Source organism: Sus scrofa, chromosome 4 (genome assembly GCF_054392235.1).
Source record: "Sus scrofa isolate SSC_HxYL_T2T_F1_AM1 chromosome 4, Sscrofa_HxYL_maternal_Yorkshire_Landrace_v2.0, whole genome shotgun sequence".
Classification (NCBI taxonomy): Eukaryota; Metazoa; Chordata; class Mammalia; order Artiodactyla; family Suidae; genus Sus; species Sus scrofa.
The window spans coordinates 104,231,317-104,249,128 of NC_139386.1; the positions used below are offsets into that span (position 1 = coordinate 104,231,317).

At 38.6% G+C, this 17,812-nt stretch overlaps 1 protein-coding gene and 1 long non-coding RNA gene across 5 annotated transcripts in view; one reads left to right on the forward strand and one right to left on the reverse strand.

Annotated features, from left to right (window-relative positions):
• The window catches only part of RNF115 (ring finger protein 115), an 82,982-nt gene that overhangs the window by 48,704 nt on the left and 16,466 nt on the right, over positions 1-17,812 (forward strand). The window lies entirely within an intron of this gene.
• LOC146404124 (uncharacterized) lies at positions 12,514-17,682 on the reverse strand. The gene is made up of 3 exons (XR_014844270.1): positions 16,889-17,682; positions 15,072-15,243; positions 12,514-14,598 (listed from the first exon to the last, which is right to left on the reverse strand). It is a non-coding gene; the product is annotated as an uncharacterized LOC146404124 (long non-coding RNA).

The following is a 17,812-nucleotide window of genomic DNA, read 5'->3' on the forward strand; positions in this document are numbered from 1 at the left end:
AGAATAGAGTTTAGGCTCAGTTAATTATAGACCGTGTTCCCTAAGTGAATGTCCAGGGAGGACTTTGAAGAATTATGCATGTTGGAGGACAGTTTCTTGTTGGTCCCGGCTGTCCTCCCGTTCTTGCAGGGTGACTGGCACTGCTCTTTCCTAGCTACTAAATATGAATGGTACTACTCCATTTATTGTAACTAGCAAAACCATCTCCATGGATTTCTAAATTGCTGTGTGGGGGCAATATTGAGAACCACTGATGTAACTTAGATGTCCTTAGATAGATCTAGATGGTCAATCAGTATGTTATCCTGATGTCAAAAGAGATGACGGGTGGTAGTTCCAAGTTTTTAAGACTGTTAGAAAGCTTTCATCCCAGAGGATATGTGCATCTCTTAACTCCCAGGAAAGATTTCTGGCCTGGCTTGTATTTTTTTGCCCACAGCTCTGGTAGTGAGTGGTATTATTCTTGTGCATTTTTTGAGTTAAGGATCCAGCACCACCCTCTATGAGTGTATAGTTATTTTCAGTATCATTTATTGAATAATCTGTATGATTTGAGATGTTACCTTTAATATACTCTTTCATGTTCATTTGTGTCTGCATTCTCTCATTATGGTTTAATTTTTATTTGCGTGTTCCTATGCCTTACTGATTTACTTTCTGTGAATTTATAGTATGATCTGATATCTATTAGTGAAAGTCCTCTTCGTTGTTATTCCTTTTCAAAATTTTTGGGTGCCTCTCTTACCCTTCCAAATGAATTTTAAATGCAATTTGTCAGTTTCTGACCTCTCTCCCATCCCACTGGAATTTTGATTGGAAGTGCATTGGTCTAATATAAATTTGGGGACAGTTGATACTTTTTTTTGTTAACTCAATGATTTTATTACATTTATACTTGTACAGTAATCATCACAACTCAGTTTTATAGCATTTCCATCCCAACCCCCAGCCCATCTCCCCATCCTCTATTCTGTCTCCTTTGGAAACCATAAGTTTTTCAAAGTCTATGAGTCAGTATCTGTTCTTCAGAGAAGTTCACTGTATCCATTTTTTGGATTCTACATGTAAGTGATAGCGTATGAGGTAGGTGTCTCACTGCCTAATTTCATTTAGCATGATAATTTCTAGGTCCATCCATGTTGCTGCAAATGCCATTATTTCATTCCTTTTTATGGCTTAGTAATATTCCATTGTGTATATATACCACATCTTCTTTATCCACTCCTCTGTTGAAGGGCATTTATGTTGTTTCTATGTCTTGGCTATTGTATAGAGTGCTGCAATGAATATTGGAGTACATCTTTTCAAGTCATGCTTTTCTCTGGATAGATGCCCAGGAGCAGGATTGCTGGATCAAATGGTGATTCTGTTTTTAGTTTTTTGAGGACTCTCCATACTCTTTTCCATAGTGGTTACACCAATTTACATTCCCACCAATAGTGTAATAGGGTTCCCTTTTCTTCACACCCTCTCCAGCATTTATTGTTTGTAGACTTTTTTTTTTTTTCCTTTATAGGACCAGCACCCATGGCATATGGACGTTCCCAGGCTGGGGATCAAATCAGAGCTGCAGTCGCCAGCCTACACCACAGCCAAAGCATTGTGGGACCTGAGCCTTGCCTGTGACCTACACCAAGCTCACAGTAACAATGGATCCTTAACCCACTGAGTGAGGCCAGGGATCGAACCCACATCCTCATGGATACTAGTTGGTATCTTAACCCACTGAGCCATAATGGGAACTTCCTCTTTGTAGACTTTTTGATGATGGTCATTCTGGCTGGTGTAAGGTAGTACCTCATAGTAGTTTAGATTTGTATTTCTCTAATAATTTGTGATATTGAACATCCTTTCGTTTGTTTTTTTGTCCATCTGTATGTCTTCTTTGGAGAATTGTCTGTTTAGGTCTTCTGCCCATTTCTTGATGGGGTCGTTTGCTTTTTTGGTATTGAGTTGCAGGAGGTGTTTATAAATTTTGGAGATGAATCCCTTGTCAGTTGCTTCATTTGCAAATATTTTCTCCCACTCTGTGGGTTGTCTTTTCATTTTGTTTAGGGTTTTCTTTGCTGTGCAGAAACTTGGGTCCCATTTGTTTATTTTTGTTTTTATTGTCATTACTCTAGAAGGTGGACTTGAGAAGGTATTACTGTGGTTGATGTCAGAGAGTGTTTGGCCTATGTTTTCCTCTTAAGAGTTTCATAATATCTGGTCTTTAGGTTTTTAATCCATTTTGAGTTTATTTTGGTGTTAGTGTTCTAATTTCATTCTTTTACATGTAGCTGTCCAGTTTTCCCAGCACCACTTATTGAAGGGACTATCTTTTCTCCATTGTATATTCTTGCCTCCTTATTAGTTGACTGTAGGTGCATGGGTTTAATTCTGGGCTTTCTATCCTGCTCCACTGATCTATATTTCTGTTTTTGTGCCAGGACCATATGGTTTTGACGACTGTAGCTTTGTAGTATAGTCTGAAGTCAGGGAGCCTGATTCCTCCAGTTTGATTTTTTTTTTTTCCCCTCAGGATGGCTTTGGGTATTCTGGGTCTTTTGTGCCTCCAAACAAACTTTAATATATATTGTTCGAGTTCTGTGAAAAATGTCCTTGGTAATTTGATAGGGATTGCATTGCATCTGTAGATTGCCTTGGGTAGTATAGTCATTTTGATGATATTGATTCTTCCATCCAAGAGCATGGTATATCTTTCCATTTATTTGTGTCATCTTTGATTTCTTTCATCAGCATCTTATAGTTTTCATAGTACAGGTCTTTTGTCTCTAGGTAGGTTTATTCCTAGGTATTTTATTCTTTTTGATGCAATGGTAAATGGGATTATTTCCCTAATTTCTCTTTCTGATCTTTCATTGTTAGCATATAGATATACAGTCAAGAAGTTCCTGTTGTAGTGCTGTGGAAATGAATCTGACTAGTAACCATGAGGTTGTGGGTTTGATCCCTGGCCTCACTCACTGGGTTAAGGATCTGGTGTTGCCATGAGCTGTGGTGTAGGTTGCACATGCGGCTCAGCTCTGGCATTGGTATGGCTTTGATGTAGGCTGGCAGCTGCAGCTCTGATTCCACCTTTAGCCTGGGAACCTCCATATGCCACAAGTGCAACCCTAAGAAGGAAAAAAAAAAAGAAAGAAAGAAAAAAAAAAGAAATGCAGCTGATTTCTGTGTATTAATTTTGTATCCTGCAACTTTACCAAATTCATTGTTGAGCTGTAACAGTTTTCTGGTAGCATCTTTAGGATTTACTAGGTATAGTATCATGTCATCTGCAAACAGTGATAGTTTTACTTCTTTCCAACTTGGACTCCTTTTATTTCTTTTTTTTTCCTCTGACTGCTTTGGCTACGACTTCCAAAACTATGTTGAACAGTAGTGGTGAGAGTCGATATCCTTGTCTTGTTCCTGATCTTTGTGGGAATTCTTTCAGCTTTTCATTATTAAGAATGATGTTAGGTCTGGGTTTGTCATGTATAGCCTTTATTATGTTGAGGTAGGTTCTTTTTATGCCCACTTTCCAGAGGGTTTTTATCAGAAATGGGTGTTGAATTTTGAGGCTTTTTCTGCATCTATTGAGAAGATCATATGGTTTTTATTCTTCACTTTGTTAATGTGGTGTATCACACTGACTGATTTGTGAATATTGAAAATCCTCGCATCCCTAGGATAAATCCCACTTGATCATGGTGTACAATCCTTTTAATGTATTGTTGGATTCAGTTTGCTAGTATTCTGTTGAGGATTTTTGCATTTATGTTCATCAGTGATACTGGCCTATAATTTCCTCTTTTTTTGCATGATATCTTTGTCTAGTTTTGGTATCAGGGTGATGGTGGTTTCATGTGAGTTTGGGAGTGTTCCTTCCTCAGCAGTTTTTTGAAATAGTTTCAAAAGAATAGGTATTAGCTCTTCTCTAAATGTTTGATAGAATTCACCTGTGAAGCCATCTGGTTTTGGACTTATATTTGTTGGAAGTTTTTAAGTCACAGTTTCAATTTCAGTGTTTATGATTCGTTCGTCTTTCTATTTCATCTTGGTTTAGTCTTGGAAGATTGTACTTTTCCAAGAATTTGTCCATTTCTTCTAAGCCATCCATTTTATTGGCATATATTTGCTTGTAGTAGTCTCTAGTGATCCTTTGTATTTCTGTCATGTCCGTTGTTACTTCTTTTTCATTTCTAATTTTATTGATTTGCGTTCTTGATGAGTCTGGCTAAGGGTTTATCAATTTTGTTGATCTTTTCAAAGAACCAGTTTTAGTTTTATTGAGTTTTTCCTATGGTTTTCTTCATTTCTATTTCATTTATTTATTCTCTGATCTTTATGATTTCTTTCATCCTGTTACCTTTAGGTCTTGTCTGTTCTCTCACTAGTTGCTTTAGGTGTAAAATTTGGTTGTTTATTTGAGCTTTTTCTTGTTTCTTGTGGTAAGCTCGTATTGCTATAGACTTCCCTCTTAGAACTCCTTTTGCTATATCCCATAGGTTTTGGGATACACTTCTAGGTATTTTTTAATTTCCTCTTTGAGTTTTTCAGTGATCCATTGGTTGTTTAGTAGCCTGTTGTTTAGTCTCCATGTGTTTGTGTTTTTTGCAGTTTTTTTCTTGTTGATTTCTAGTTGTGGTCAGAAAAGATGCTTGATGTGATTTCAATTTTCTTAAGTTTACCAAGGCTTGATTTGTGACCCAGAATGTGATCAATCCTAGAGAATGTTCTGTGTCTGCTTGAAAAGAATGTGTCTTCTGATGGTGTTGGATGGAATGTTCTATAAATATCTGTTAAGTCCATCTGGTCTAATGTGTCATTTAGGGCCTGTGTATCCTTATTGATTTTCTGTCTGGATGATCTGTCCATTGCTGTAAGTGGTGTATTAAAGTCCCGTGCTATTATTGTGTTATTGTCAATTTTTCCTTTTAACTGTCAGTTTTGCCTTTTATTGAGGTGACCCTGTACTGGGTGCAGATATATTTACAATTGTTATATCTTCTTCTTGGATTGATCCTTTGATTATTATGTACTATCCTTCTTTCTGTCTTATAATATTCTTTAGTTTAAGGTCTATTTTGTCTGATACGAGTATTGCTACTCCAGCTTTCTTTTGATTCCTGTTTGCATGGAATATTTTCTTCCATCCTTTCGCTTTCAAATTGTATGTGTCCCTTGAAGTGAAGTGGGTCTCTTGAAGATAGCATATATATGGGTCTTGTTTTCTGTTCATTCAGCCAGTCTTTGTCTTTTGTTTGGGGGCGTTTAGTCCATTTACATTTAAGGTAATTATCGATAAGTATGTTCTTTTTGCCATTTTATTAACTGTTTTGAATTTAGTTGAATTTGTTTTTTTGTTGCTCTTTTTTCTTCTCTTGTTCTCTTGTGGTTTGATGACTATCTTTAGTGCTGTATTTGGATTGCTTTTTCTTATTTGTGTATCTATTGTAGGTTTTTGGTTTGCAGTTACCCTGAAGTTTTAATGTAGGAGTCTGTAGATAGTTTTAAGTTGTTGGTCTTGTAATTGCAAGTGCATCTCTAGTGTCGTGCATTTGTACCCTCCTCTTTTCACGATTTCTGATTTTGGTAGGATATTTGTGTGTGGATGATTTCCTGCCTTTACTATATGTATGCCTTAACTGGTGAGGCTTTGTAATATTTTAGTTTCTAGTTGTGGCCTTTTCTCTTACACCTAGAAGAGTTCCTTTAGTATTTGTTGTTAAAGTGGGTTTAGTGGTACTGAAATCTCTTAGCTTTTGCTTGTCTGTAAAGCTTTTGATTTCTCCTTCAAATCTGAATGAGAGCCTTGCCTTGGTTGGAGATTTTTTTCTTTTCATCACTTTAAATATATTTTGCCACTCCCTTCTGGCCTGCAGAGTTTCTGCTGAAAAATCTGCTGATGACCTTATTGGGGTTTCCTTGCGTTTCTTTTCCCTAGCTGCTTTCAGTATTTTGTCTTTTGGTTGGTTTGATTAGCATGTGTGTGTCTTGGGGTGTTCCTCCTTGGGTTTATTTTATATGGTATTTGTTGTGCTTCCCAGATTTGAGTGGGTGATTCGTTTCCCACGTTAGGGAAGTTTTTGACTGCTATCTCTTCAGATTTTTTTTCTGGCCCTTTCTCTCTCTCTTCTCCTTCTGGCACCCCTATAATATGGATGTTGGTGCATTTGGCGTTGTCCCCGAGTTCTCTTAGACTGTCTTCATTTCTTTTCGGTCTTTTTTTTCTCTCTTTTGTTCCACATAAGTGATTTCCACTAGTCTGTCCTCCACCTTGCTAATTCATTCTTCTACCTCCTGTATTCTGCCATTGGTTGCTTCTTATGAATTTTTATTTCGGTTATTGTATTTTGCATGTCTACTTGTTTAATCCTTAAATCTTGTATTTCTTTGCTCAGTGTTTCTTTTAATTTATCAGTCTTTGCCTCTAGTTTATTTCCAAGATCATCAATCATCTTTACTACCATTTGTCTAAAGTATCTTTCATGGAGGTTGATAATTTCCAGATCACTTAGCTGTTTTTCTTGCTCCCTCATCTGAGTCATAATTCTCTGCCTCTTCATCTTGTGGATTTTTGGTGTGGTGTCCTTTTTTGCAGACAATAGAGTTGTATCCTCTCTTGGTTCTGATGTTTGCCCCCCTTGTGGCTAAAGTTGATACGGGGGGGCTTGCTGTAGGCTTCCTGATGGGAGGAACTGGTGCTGGTCCACTGGTAGGTGGAGCAGATTCTTATCCCTCTGGTGGGTGGGGCTTTGTCTCTGAGTGAGATTAGAGGTGACTATGTGCCTGGGGTAGGGGGTCTTTAGGCATCCTGTTTGCTGATGGGGAGGGATGTGATCCCACCTGGATTATTGTTTGGCCTGGGGCTTCTCAACCCTGATGGGTGGGGCCAGGTTTTTCCAAAATGGCCACATCTAGAAGAGCACATGGTAATGACTGTTTCTGAGACCTTTGCCTCCAATGTTCTTCCCCCACAGTAAGCCACAATCACCCCCTATATTCCCAGGAAATCCTCCAAGAACTGCAGTCATTTCTCACCCAGATTCCTATGGAGTCTTTGCTTTGCCCTGGGACCCAGTACACGTGAAAGCCCCTATGCGCCTTTCAAGAATGGGGTCTCCATTTCTATCAGTCCCATGGAGCTCCTGTGTGCAATCCCCAGTGGCCTTCAATGCCAAATGCTCCGAGGGCTCCTTCTCCCAATGCCAGATCTCCAGGCTTGTGGACCTGCCGTGGGGCTCAGAACTCTCACTCCCATAGGTGAGTCTCTGTGATACAGTTACTTTCCAGTTTGTGGGCTGCCCACCCAGTGGGTATGGGGTTGCTTATATCACGTAATCATTCCTCCTACCATCTTGATGTGGCCTCATCTTTGTCTTCCGGAGTAGGATCTCTTTTTTGATGGTTTGCAGTCTATTTGGTTGAAGGTTGTTCAGCAGTTGGTTGTTATTTTGTTGCTTTTATGAGACAAGGTGAGCTCCATTCCTTCTACTCTGCCATCTTCAATTCTTTTTATAATGTTGAAATTTCTCATCTAGGCCCATGGCTCATAGCTTATGTCTCAATTTGTTTGGTTCTTTTTTGATGTTACTCAGTAAAGTTATGTAACCTTAAATGAATCTGATCTGTGTCAGAAGACTAATTTATTAATTTACTTGGGGTATTCTATAGTGACTGGAAAACTCATTTCTGCTTGTTAAAATACTGTCTTTGAATTTCCCAGATACCAAGAAATAAAAGGAAATCAGATGGTATGTATAGAATCAGCAAAGGAAATTGCCTAGTTTTTAGGAGAAATTTCACTTGGATTGTCGTAAGCGTAGGAATTATTCATATTTTATCTTAACGGATTTTTTTTTTTTAGGGTGGAAAAATATTTATATATGTCACTTGTTCTTTTTCTTTGTATTAGATCAACACTAATACATTCATACTTTCCTGACTTCATAGAGATTGCCACCCTTTAGTTTGCATTTATTACATTAAAGCCTATCTTTTACTTTAGTATGGTCCTCTTTTGACATTTAAGGTTTCATTCTTAAAGAATATGTTCTTACTTGTGTATTACTTTGCCTGTGCCATTTAGGAAGGTGGGCATACCGTAGTGAACAAAACAGTAAAAAATTATTTCTCTTGTGGAACTTAAGTACTAATTGGGGAAGGTAGACAAGCATATTAAGTCAGTAGAGTGTTAAACGGTAGTAAATGCTATGGGAAAAAAAGGCAGGGAAGGGAGATAAGGGAGAGTGGGAGAGGGGAGGTTTCAAAAGTGTAGTTAGCAAAGGCCTTATTGAGAAGCTCTTTGAATAGACAGAAAGAAAGTGAGGGAATAAGTTAGGAATGTGCCAACAAGGAGAGTTCAATGTGAGCAGAGTAAGTGAGGGAATAGTAGGAGATGAGGTCACAGAGAAGTTTCTGGGGGTGGCGATGGGAGGGTGAGTATGAGATCATGTAGAGTCTGGTAGGCTATTACAAAGGCTTTTATTCTGAGTGCAGTGGAAATCCAGTAGGAAGTTTAGGACAGAGAAATGACATGGTGTAACTTAACATCTTAAAATGGTCATTTTAACTGCTCCGTTGATGATAGAATGGCGAGAGGTGTGTGTATGTTTACAAGAGGGGCAGGGCAAAGACAGAAGCAGGGAAACCATTTTAGAGGCTATTGCATTAATCTAAGTAGGGATGCCAGTGACTTGGATCATGGTTAGTAAAAAATAGTTGGACTCTAGGTAAAGTGTGACAATACGCATGATATGATTTTCTGGAAGATTGGGTATGAGGTGTAACAGAAAGAATTAAGGATGACACAAAGGTGTTTATTCTGAACAGCTAGGAAAACGGAGCCACTGTCAGCTGAGTTGGGGAACACCAGGGGGAACAGGTTTGGGGGAGAAGATCTAAGAGTTCGGTTTTGGAACATAGTAAGTTTAAGGTTCTTATTACACATTCAGGTGGTGGTGTTGAGTAGGCAGGTCTTGGCTGGAGATAAATCTGGAAGTTGTTGCCTATATATATGGTACTTAAAGTTATGAAACTGGATGAAATTGCTAAAAGAGGATGGAAAATAGAAGAGTTCAGAAAACTGAGCTCATTGACTATAAGTTTGGAAGATAGGATTAAATAGAGGAGCCTAAGAAAGGAGTTAGGAGGAAAACCTAGAGAAAATACAGCTCTGGAGACTTAAGTGAATACTCTTATGTGGTCTTAGCAGGTGTTTTCCTCACCAAACCCTGTGAATTGATTTTTCTCTTCTGTGGGTTGCTAAAATTAAATACATATACCTCTTACCCTACCCCATTTTAGCTACCCATTACTTTAATAAGAAAAGCTTTTTGTTTAAAAAAAAACTTCAGTGTAAATACTCTATTATCAAGTGAAGATAATCTCCTAACAACAGCTCATACACGTATTGGCTCACCCTGAGCAGTCTCTCTCTATTCTGGCTGAGGTGGAACTGATATCTGACTTCAGAGAGGAAGTAGCCAATAAAAGGGGAATCAGCAGCTGATCCACCGGCATCCCCAGCTACTCCAAACGTTTGTATAGGGTCTACTTTAGAGCTTCAAGGAACTAGAGTCTCGCTCAAACTTTATTATTACCATTTACTTAATGGTGGGTTCAAGCGTGTGATAATTTTCTTTTCTTGTTATATAGTCATTTCTCAGTATCTGTGGGGGGATTGGTTCCAAGATCCCTCATAGAAACCAAATTTAAGGATTCTCGAGTCCCTGATATAAAATGGTATAGTATTTGCAAATAACCTATGCATATCTTTCCTATACTTTAAATCATCTTTAAATGACTTATAATGCTTAATACAGTGCTATGTAAATAGTTATAAATACTATGTAAGTAGTTGGCAGTGCATAGCAAATTGAAGTCTTGATTTTTGGAACTTCCTGGAGATTACCCTCCCCCCCCCCCGGATATTTCAATCCTTGGTTGGTTGAATCTGCAGATGCTGAACCTGTGGATACAGAGAGTCAGCTCCACAGCATACTCCATTTTATTGTACTTCAGTTTATTGTGCTTTTTTACAAATTGAAAGTTTGTGGCAACTCCCCATCTAGCAAGTCTCTTGCGCTATTTTTCCAACAGCATTTGTTCTCTTCACATCTCTGTATCACATTTTCATTATTCTTGTAAAATTTCAGACTTTTTCTTTGTTATATTTGTTATGATGAGCTGTGGTCAGTGATCTTTTTTTTAAGTTTTTATTACTCAAATGAATTTATCACATCTGTAGTTGTATAATGATCATAACAATCTGATTTCACAGGATTTCCATCCCACAGCCCAGGCACATCCCCCCACCTCCCAAACTGTCTCCTCCGGAGACCATAAGTTTTTCAATGTCTGTGAGTCAGCATCTGTTCTGCAAAGAAGTTCAGTCTGTCCTTTTTTCAGATTCCACATGTCAGTGAAAGCATTGGATGTTGGTGTCTCATTGTACGGCTGACTTAGTGATCTTTGTTTTTATTTAAATTTTTTTATGTAATGATTTTAATTTTTTCAATTGTAGCTGGTTTAGAATGTTCTGTCAATTTTTTTCTGTACAGCCTAGTGACCCAGTTATACATACATTTACACATTCTTTTTTCTCACATTATTATGATCCATCATAAGTGACTAGATGTAGTTCCCAGTGCTACACAGCAGGACCTCATTGCTTATCGATCCCAAAGGCAATAATCTGCATCTATTAACCCCAAGCTCCCAATCCATCCCACTCCCTCCCCCTCCCCCTTGGCAACCATAAGTCTATTCTCCAAGTCCATGATTTTCTTGTCTGTGGAAAGGTTTGTTTGTGCAATATACTAGATTCTAGATATAGGTGATATCATACAGTATTTGTCTTTCTCTTTCTGACTTATTTCACTCAGTATGAGAGTCTCTAGTTCCATCCCGGTTGCTGCAAATGGCATTATTTTGTTCTTTTTTATGGCTGAGTAGTGTTCCATTGTGTATATATACCAAATCTTCTTAATCCAATCATCCGTCGATGGATATTGAGGTTGTTTCCATGTCTTGGCTATTGTGAATTGTGTCGCAATGAATATGCGGGTGCATGCGTCTTCTGCAAGGAAAGTTCTGTCTGGATATATGCCCAAGAGTGGGATTGCTGGGTCATATGGTAGTTCTATGTACCGTTTTCTGTGGTACCTCCTTACTGGTCTCCATAGTGGTTGTACCAACAGTTCAGAAGGGTTCCCTTTTCTCCACACCCCCTCCAGCATTTGTTATTTGTGGCCTTATGAATGATGGCCATTCTGCCTGGTGTGAAGTGGTATCTCGTGGTAGTTTTGACTTGCATTTCTCTAATAATCGGGGATGTTGAGTATTTTTTCATGTGCTTGTTGGCCATCTGTATCTCTTCCTTGGAGAAATGTCTATTCAGGTCTTTTGCCCATTTTTCCATTGGGTGGTTGGCTTTTTTGCTGTTGCGTTGTATAAGTTGCTTGTGTATTTTAGAGATTGAGCCCTTGTCAGTTACATCATTTGAAACTATTTTCTCCCATTCTGTAAGTTGTCTTTTTGTTTTCTTTTTGGTTTCCTTTGCTGTGCAGAAGCTTGTCAGTTTGATCAGGTCCCATTGGTTTATTTTTGCTCTTATTTCTGTTGCTTTGGGAGACTGAGCTGAGAAAGCATTTGTAAGGTTGATGTCAGAGAATGTTTTGCCTGTGTTCTCTTCCAGGATTTTGATGGTGTCTTGTCTTATATTTAAGTCTTCCAGCCATTTAGAGTTTATTTTTGCACATGGTACAAGGGTATATTTCAGTTTCATTGATTTACATGCAGATGTCCAGTTTTCCCAGCACCGCTTGCTAAAAAGACTATCTTTTCCCCATTATATATTCTTGCCACCTTTGTCGAAGATTAATTGACCATAGGTGTCTGGGTTTGTTTCTGGGTTCTCCATTCTGTTCTATTGGTCTGTATGACTGTTTTGGTACCAGTACCACACTGTCTTGATGACTGTGGCTTTGTAATATTGCTTGAAATCTGAGAGAGTTATGCCTCCTGCTTGATTTTTGTTCCTCAGAATTGCTTTGGCAATTCTGGGTCTTTTGTAGTTCCATATAAATTTGTGGATTGTTTGTTGTAGTTCTGTGAAAAATGTCCTGGGTAATTTGATAGGGATTGCATTGAATCTGTAGATTGCTTTGGGTAGTATGGCCATTTTTACAATATTCATTTTTCCAACCCAGGAGCATGGAATATCTTTCCATTTCTTTGAATCCTCTTTAATTTCCTTAATTAATGTTTTATAGTTCTTAGCATATAAGTCTTTCACCCCCTTAGTCATGTGTATTCCCAGGTATTTGAATTTTTGGGGTGCAATTTTAAAAAGTATTGTATTTTTGTATTCCTTTTCTAATATTTTGTTGTTAGTATACAGAAATGCAATTGATTTCTGAATGTTAATCTTATATCCTGCTACTTTGCTGAATTTGTTGATCAGTTCAAGTAGTTTTTGGGTTGAGTCCTTAGGGTTTTCTATATATAGTATCATGTCATCTGCATATAGTGATAGTTTTACCTCTTCTCTTCCTATTTTGATGCCTTTTATTTCTTTTGTTTGTCTGATTGCTGTGGCTAGGACTTCCAAGTACTCTGTTGAATAACAGTAGTGAGAGTGGGCATCCTTGTCTTGTTCCAGATTTTAGCAGGAAGGCTTTCAGCTTTTCTCCATTGAGTATTATATTTGCTGTGGGTTTTCATAAATGGCTTTTATTATGTTCAGGTATGTTCCCTCTATACCCACTTTGGTAAGAGTTTTTATTATGAATGGATGCTGGACTTTGTCAAATGCTTTTTCTGCATCTATTGAGATGATCACTTTTCTTTTGTTAATGTGTTGTATGGCATTTATCGATTGATGTGCATATGTTGAGCCATCCTTGTCAACGTGGGATTCATCCCACCTGGTCGTGGTGTATGATCTTTTTTATATGTTGTTGGATTTTGTTGGCTAAAATTTTGTTGAGAATTTTTGCATCTATATTCATCAAAGATATTGGCCTATAGTTTTCTTTTTGATGGTATCTTTGGTTTTGGTATTAGGGTGATGTTCGCATCATAGAATGTCTTTGGGAGTGTTCCTTCTTCAACCTTTTGGAAGAGTTTAAGGAGGATGGGTATAAGTTCCTCTTTATATGTTTGGTAGAATTCGCTTGTGAAACCCTCTGGTCCTGGACTTTTATTTGTAGGGATTGTTTTTATGATACGTTCAATTTCATTTCTAGCAATCCATCTGTTCAGTTGATCTTTTTCTTCTTGATTCAGTTTTGGTAGGGCGTAAGTCTCTAGAAAGTTGTCCATTTCTTCTAGGTTGTCAAATTTGTTAGCATATAATTGTTCATAGTATTCTCTCATGGTTTTTTGTATTTCTGCAGTATCCGTTGTGACTTCTCCTTTTTATTTTTTATTTTGTTTATTTGAGTTTTTTCTCTCCTCTTCTTGGTGAGCCAAGCCTTGGTGAGCTTGGTGAGCTTTGTCAATTTTGTTTACCTTTTCAAAGAACCAGCTCTTGGTTTTATTGATTTTTTTCTGTTGTTTTTTTGAATCTCTATTTTATTGATTTCTTCTCTGATCTTTATGATTTCCTTCCTCTGCTAACTTTAGGTTTTGTTTGTTCTTCTTTTTCTAATTCATTTAGATGGTGGGTTAAGTTGTCAGTTTGAGATTTTTCTTCCTTTTTGAGGAAAGCCTGTATTGCTATGAACTTCTCTCTGAGCACTGCCTTTGCAGCATCCCATAGATTTTGAGTGGTTGTGTCTTCATTATCATTTGTCTCGAGATATATTTTAATTTCCTTCTTGATTTCCTCATTGACTCATTCATATTTTAGTAGCATGTTGTTTAGTCTCCATGTAGTAAGTTTTTTCTCATTTCTTTTCCTGTGATTGATTTCTAGTTTCATGCCATTGTGGTCAGAGAAGATACTTGAAATAATTTCTGTACTCTTAAATTTGTTGAGGTTAGCTTTGTGCCCCAGTATGTGATCAATCCTTGAGAATGTTCCATGTGCACTTGAGAAGAATGTATATTCTGATTTTTTTTGGATGTAATGTCCTGAAAATGTTGATTGAGTCTAACCTTTCTATTGTGTCATTTAGGATCTCTGTTGCCTTACTGATTTTCTGTCTAGAGGATCTGTTAATTGATGTGAGTGTGGTGTTAAAGTCTCCTACTATGATTGTGTTCCATCAGTTTCTCCTTTTATGTCTGTTAGTATTTGTTGTAGGTATCTGCGTGTTCCTATAGTAGGGCATATATATTGACGATTATATCCTCTTCTTGAATGGATCCTTTTACCATTAAATAGTGTCCTTCTTTGTCTTTCTTTATGGCATTCATTTTAAAGTCTCTTTTGTTTGATATGAGTATTGCAACTCCTACTCTCCTGTTTTGTCCATTGGCTTGAAATTATCTTTTCCTATCCCCTCGCTTTCTTTCTTTTTTTTTTTTTTTTTTTGGTCTTTTTGCCATTTCTTGGGCCACTCCTGCGGCATGTGGAGGTTCCCGGGCTAGGGGTTGAATCGGAGCTGTAGCTGCCAAGCCTACGCCAGGGCCACAGCAACGCAGGATCCGAGCCACGTCTGCGACCTACACCACAGCTCACAGCAGCGCTGGAACCTTGACCCACTGAGCAAGGTCAGGGATCGAACCTACAACCTCACGGTTCCTAGTCGGATTCGTTAACCACTGCGCCACGACAGGAACTCCTATCCCCTCACTTTCAATCTGTATGTGTCCTTTGCCCTAAGGTGAGTCTCTTGTAGACAGCAGATTGAAAGTTTTTGTTTTTTTTATCCAATCTGCCACTCTTTGTCTTTTGTTTGGAGCATTTAGTCCATTGACATTTAAGGTGATTGTTGATAGATATGTATTTATTGCCATTTTATTTTATTTATTTATTTATTTATTTTTTGTCTTTTGTCTTTTTGTTGTTGTTGTTGCTATTTCTTGGGCCGCTCCCGCGGCATATGGAGGTTCCCAGGCTAGGGGTTGAATCGGAGCCGTAGCCACCGGCCTACACCAGAGCCACAGCAACGCGGGATCCGAGCCGCGTCTGCAACCTACACCACAGCTCACGGCAACGCCGGATCGTTAACCCACTGAGCAAGGGCAGGGACCGAACCCGCAACCTCATGGTTCCTAGTCGGATTCGTTAACCACTGTGCCACGACGGGAACTCCTATTGCCATTTTAAACCTTGTTTTGATCAGTGATCTTTGTTACTACAACTTGCTGAAGGCCCAGGTAATGGTTAGTGTTTTTTAGCAGTAAAATTTTTTTTTTTTTTTTTTTTGCTTTTTAGGGCTGCACCTGTGGCATATGGAGGTTCCCAGGTTAGGGGTCCAATCAGAGCAGCTACCAGCCACAACCACAGCAACATCAGCTCTGAGCCGCCTCTGCAATCTACACCACAGCCCATGGCAATGCCAAATCCTTAACCCACTGAGCGAGGCTGGGGATCGAACCCACAACCTCATGGTTGTGAGTTAGATTCGCTTCCACTTTGCCATGATGGGAACTCCCAGCAGTAAAATATTTTATATTTTAAAATTAAGATATGTACATTTTTTAGACATAAGCTATTGCACACTTAGTAGACTACAGTATAAACATAATGTTTATATGCACTGGAACTCGTTTTATTGTAACAATCACTTTATCATGTGGTCTAGAAAAAAACCTGCAGTATCTATGAGGTGTGCCTGTACTAGCAAGCTAGGAGGGTATATTAGTTACTTAGTGCTGTGTAAATAGATTCTCCCAGAATCTATTAGCTCATAACAGCAAATTTTTATCTTCTCATAGTTTCTGTGGGTCAGGAATTTGGGAGCAGCTTATCTAGGAGGTTCAGGTAAAGGTTTTCATTAGGTTATTATCAAAATGTCTGCTGTAGCTACAGTTATCTTAACATTTAACTGAGGCTGGAGGATCTGCTTCTAAGGTGGGTCAACTCACATTGCTGTTGACAGGAGGCCTCAATTCCTCACTGTGTGTACCTTTCCATGTTACTCTTTCAGGATCCCATGACTTGAAACCTGGTTTTCCCTAGGGTAAATGATCCAGGAGGGAGAAAAGGAGAAAGAAAAAAACATAATGCCTTTTATTTTACTTTTGGGCTGTGCTCACAGCATGTAGAAGTTCCCGGGCTAGGGATTGAACCTGCGCCACAGCAGCAATGACAGATCCTTAACCCACTGCACCGCAAAGGAAGTCCCATAATGCCTTTTCTATCCTGACCTTAGAAGCCAGACACTGTCGTTTCAATTGTATTTTATCTGTAAGGAGTGAGTCACTAGGTTGAGCCCACATTCAGGGGGAGGAGAATGAAGCTCTACTTATTGAAGGTAAGGAGTATTAAAGAATTCGTGGACATAGTTCAACTTTTGGCTAGAAATTACATTTTTCCATGTGCTGAATACACTCACCTCCTCCCAAGACCCACCACAAATCTTGTCCCTTTACAGTATCAACTTGAAACCCAAGTTGTTATCATTTAATTAGGTCCAAGTGGGGTTGGGGCTCTTTGGGTATAAATCCTCAGATATAATTCCTTTTGATGTGGAGATCTGTAAGACAATTTTCCTGCCTCTCACATACCCAACATATTGTGATGGGGCAGGAATATAATAAACAGATACAGAGATTTCTGTTTAAAAAGAGAGAAATGGGCTAGACTTCCCATTGTGACTCAGTGGTAATGAACCTTGGTAGTATCCATGAGGATGTGTGTTTGATTCCTGGCCCTGCTCAGTGGATTAAGGATCCAGAGTTGCCAGGAGCTGCAGTATAGGTTGCAAATGCAGCTTGCATCTGGCATTGCTGTGGCTGTGGTGTAGACTGGCAGCTGTGGCTCCAATTTGACCCCTAGCCTGGGAACTTCCATATGCCGAGGGTGTGGCCCTATAAAGGAAAAAAAAAAAGAGAGAGAAATGGGAGGCACAAAGAGGTCACTGATTCATAGCAATTCTAATGTTTATTTGGATAAATGTTGGAAGTTCCTTGATTAGAACTTTGTTCTGCTTCTGTCCAAGAATGCTTTTCTATGGCTCTTGTTTCCTGCCTCCTGGTTCTTGGTTCTGCTCTATGAGTCATTCTTTCTTTTCCATGAAAAGTAGTCCAGATTTGCAGCTTCATAGTTTTCTTAGCCTGATTCTTGCCAGTAGAATTTTGAGGGCCCAAAAGGTCTCTCTTCATTTTGTGCTGCCTCTGTACCTTTCATTTTAAGCTGGCAGTGTTTCTTTTTAAAACTTTGAGTCTCCTGTGAACATTAGTGAGATTCACGCTGTTAACAAAAGCTATGCCTATAGATCTTTTTTAGATAATCTCTCTTCTATTTTGGGCTTGTGCTGGGATTGCTGAAGGGCAGTACTTGGTGGTGGGTAGAATTATATCCCCTCAAAAAGATATGTTCAAGTCCTAATCTCTAGTACTTGTGAATATAACCTTATTTGGAAATAAGGTCTTTTATGCATGTAATCAAATTAAGATGAGGTCATGGGGGTTAGAGTGGGCCCTAATCCAATTGTGTTCTTAGAAGAAGAGACAACTTTGGATACAGAAGCTGGGGAAGAAAGTCATGGTTACTCATGGTTGCAGACTCCAAATTGCAGTTCTTTGTTGAGCTCGAATAAACTCATTTTTGCTGGTGAAATTGGAAAAAAAAAAAAAAAAGTCGCCATATGAAGAGTAAGGCAGAGATTGGAATAATGTATCCACAAGCCAAGAAACAGCAGTGATTGATGGGAACCACTGGAAGCTAGAAGAGAAACATGGAACAGATCCTCAGAGACTCCAGAAGGAA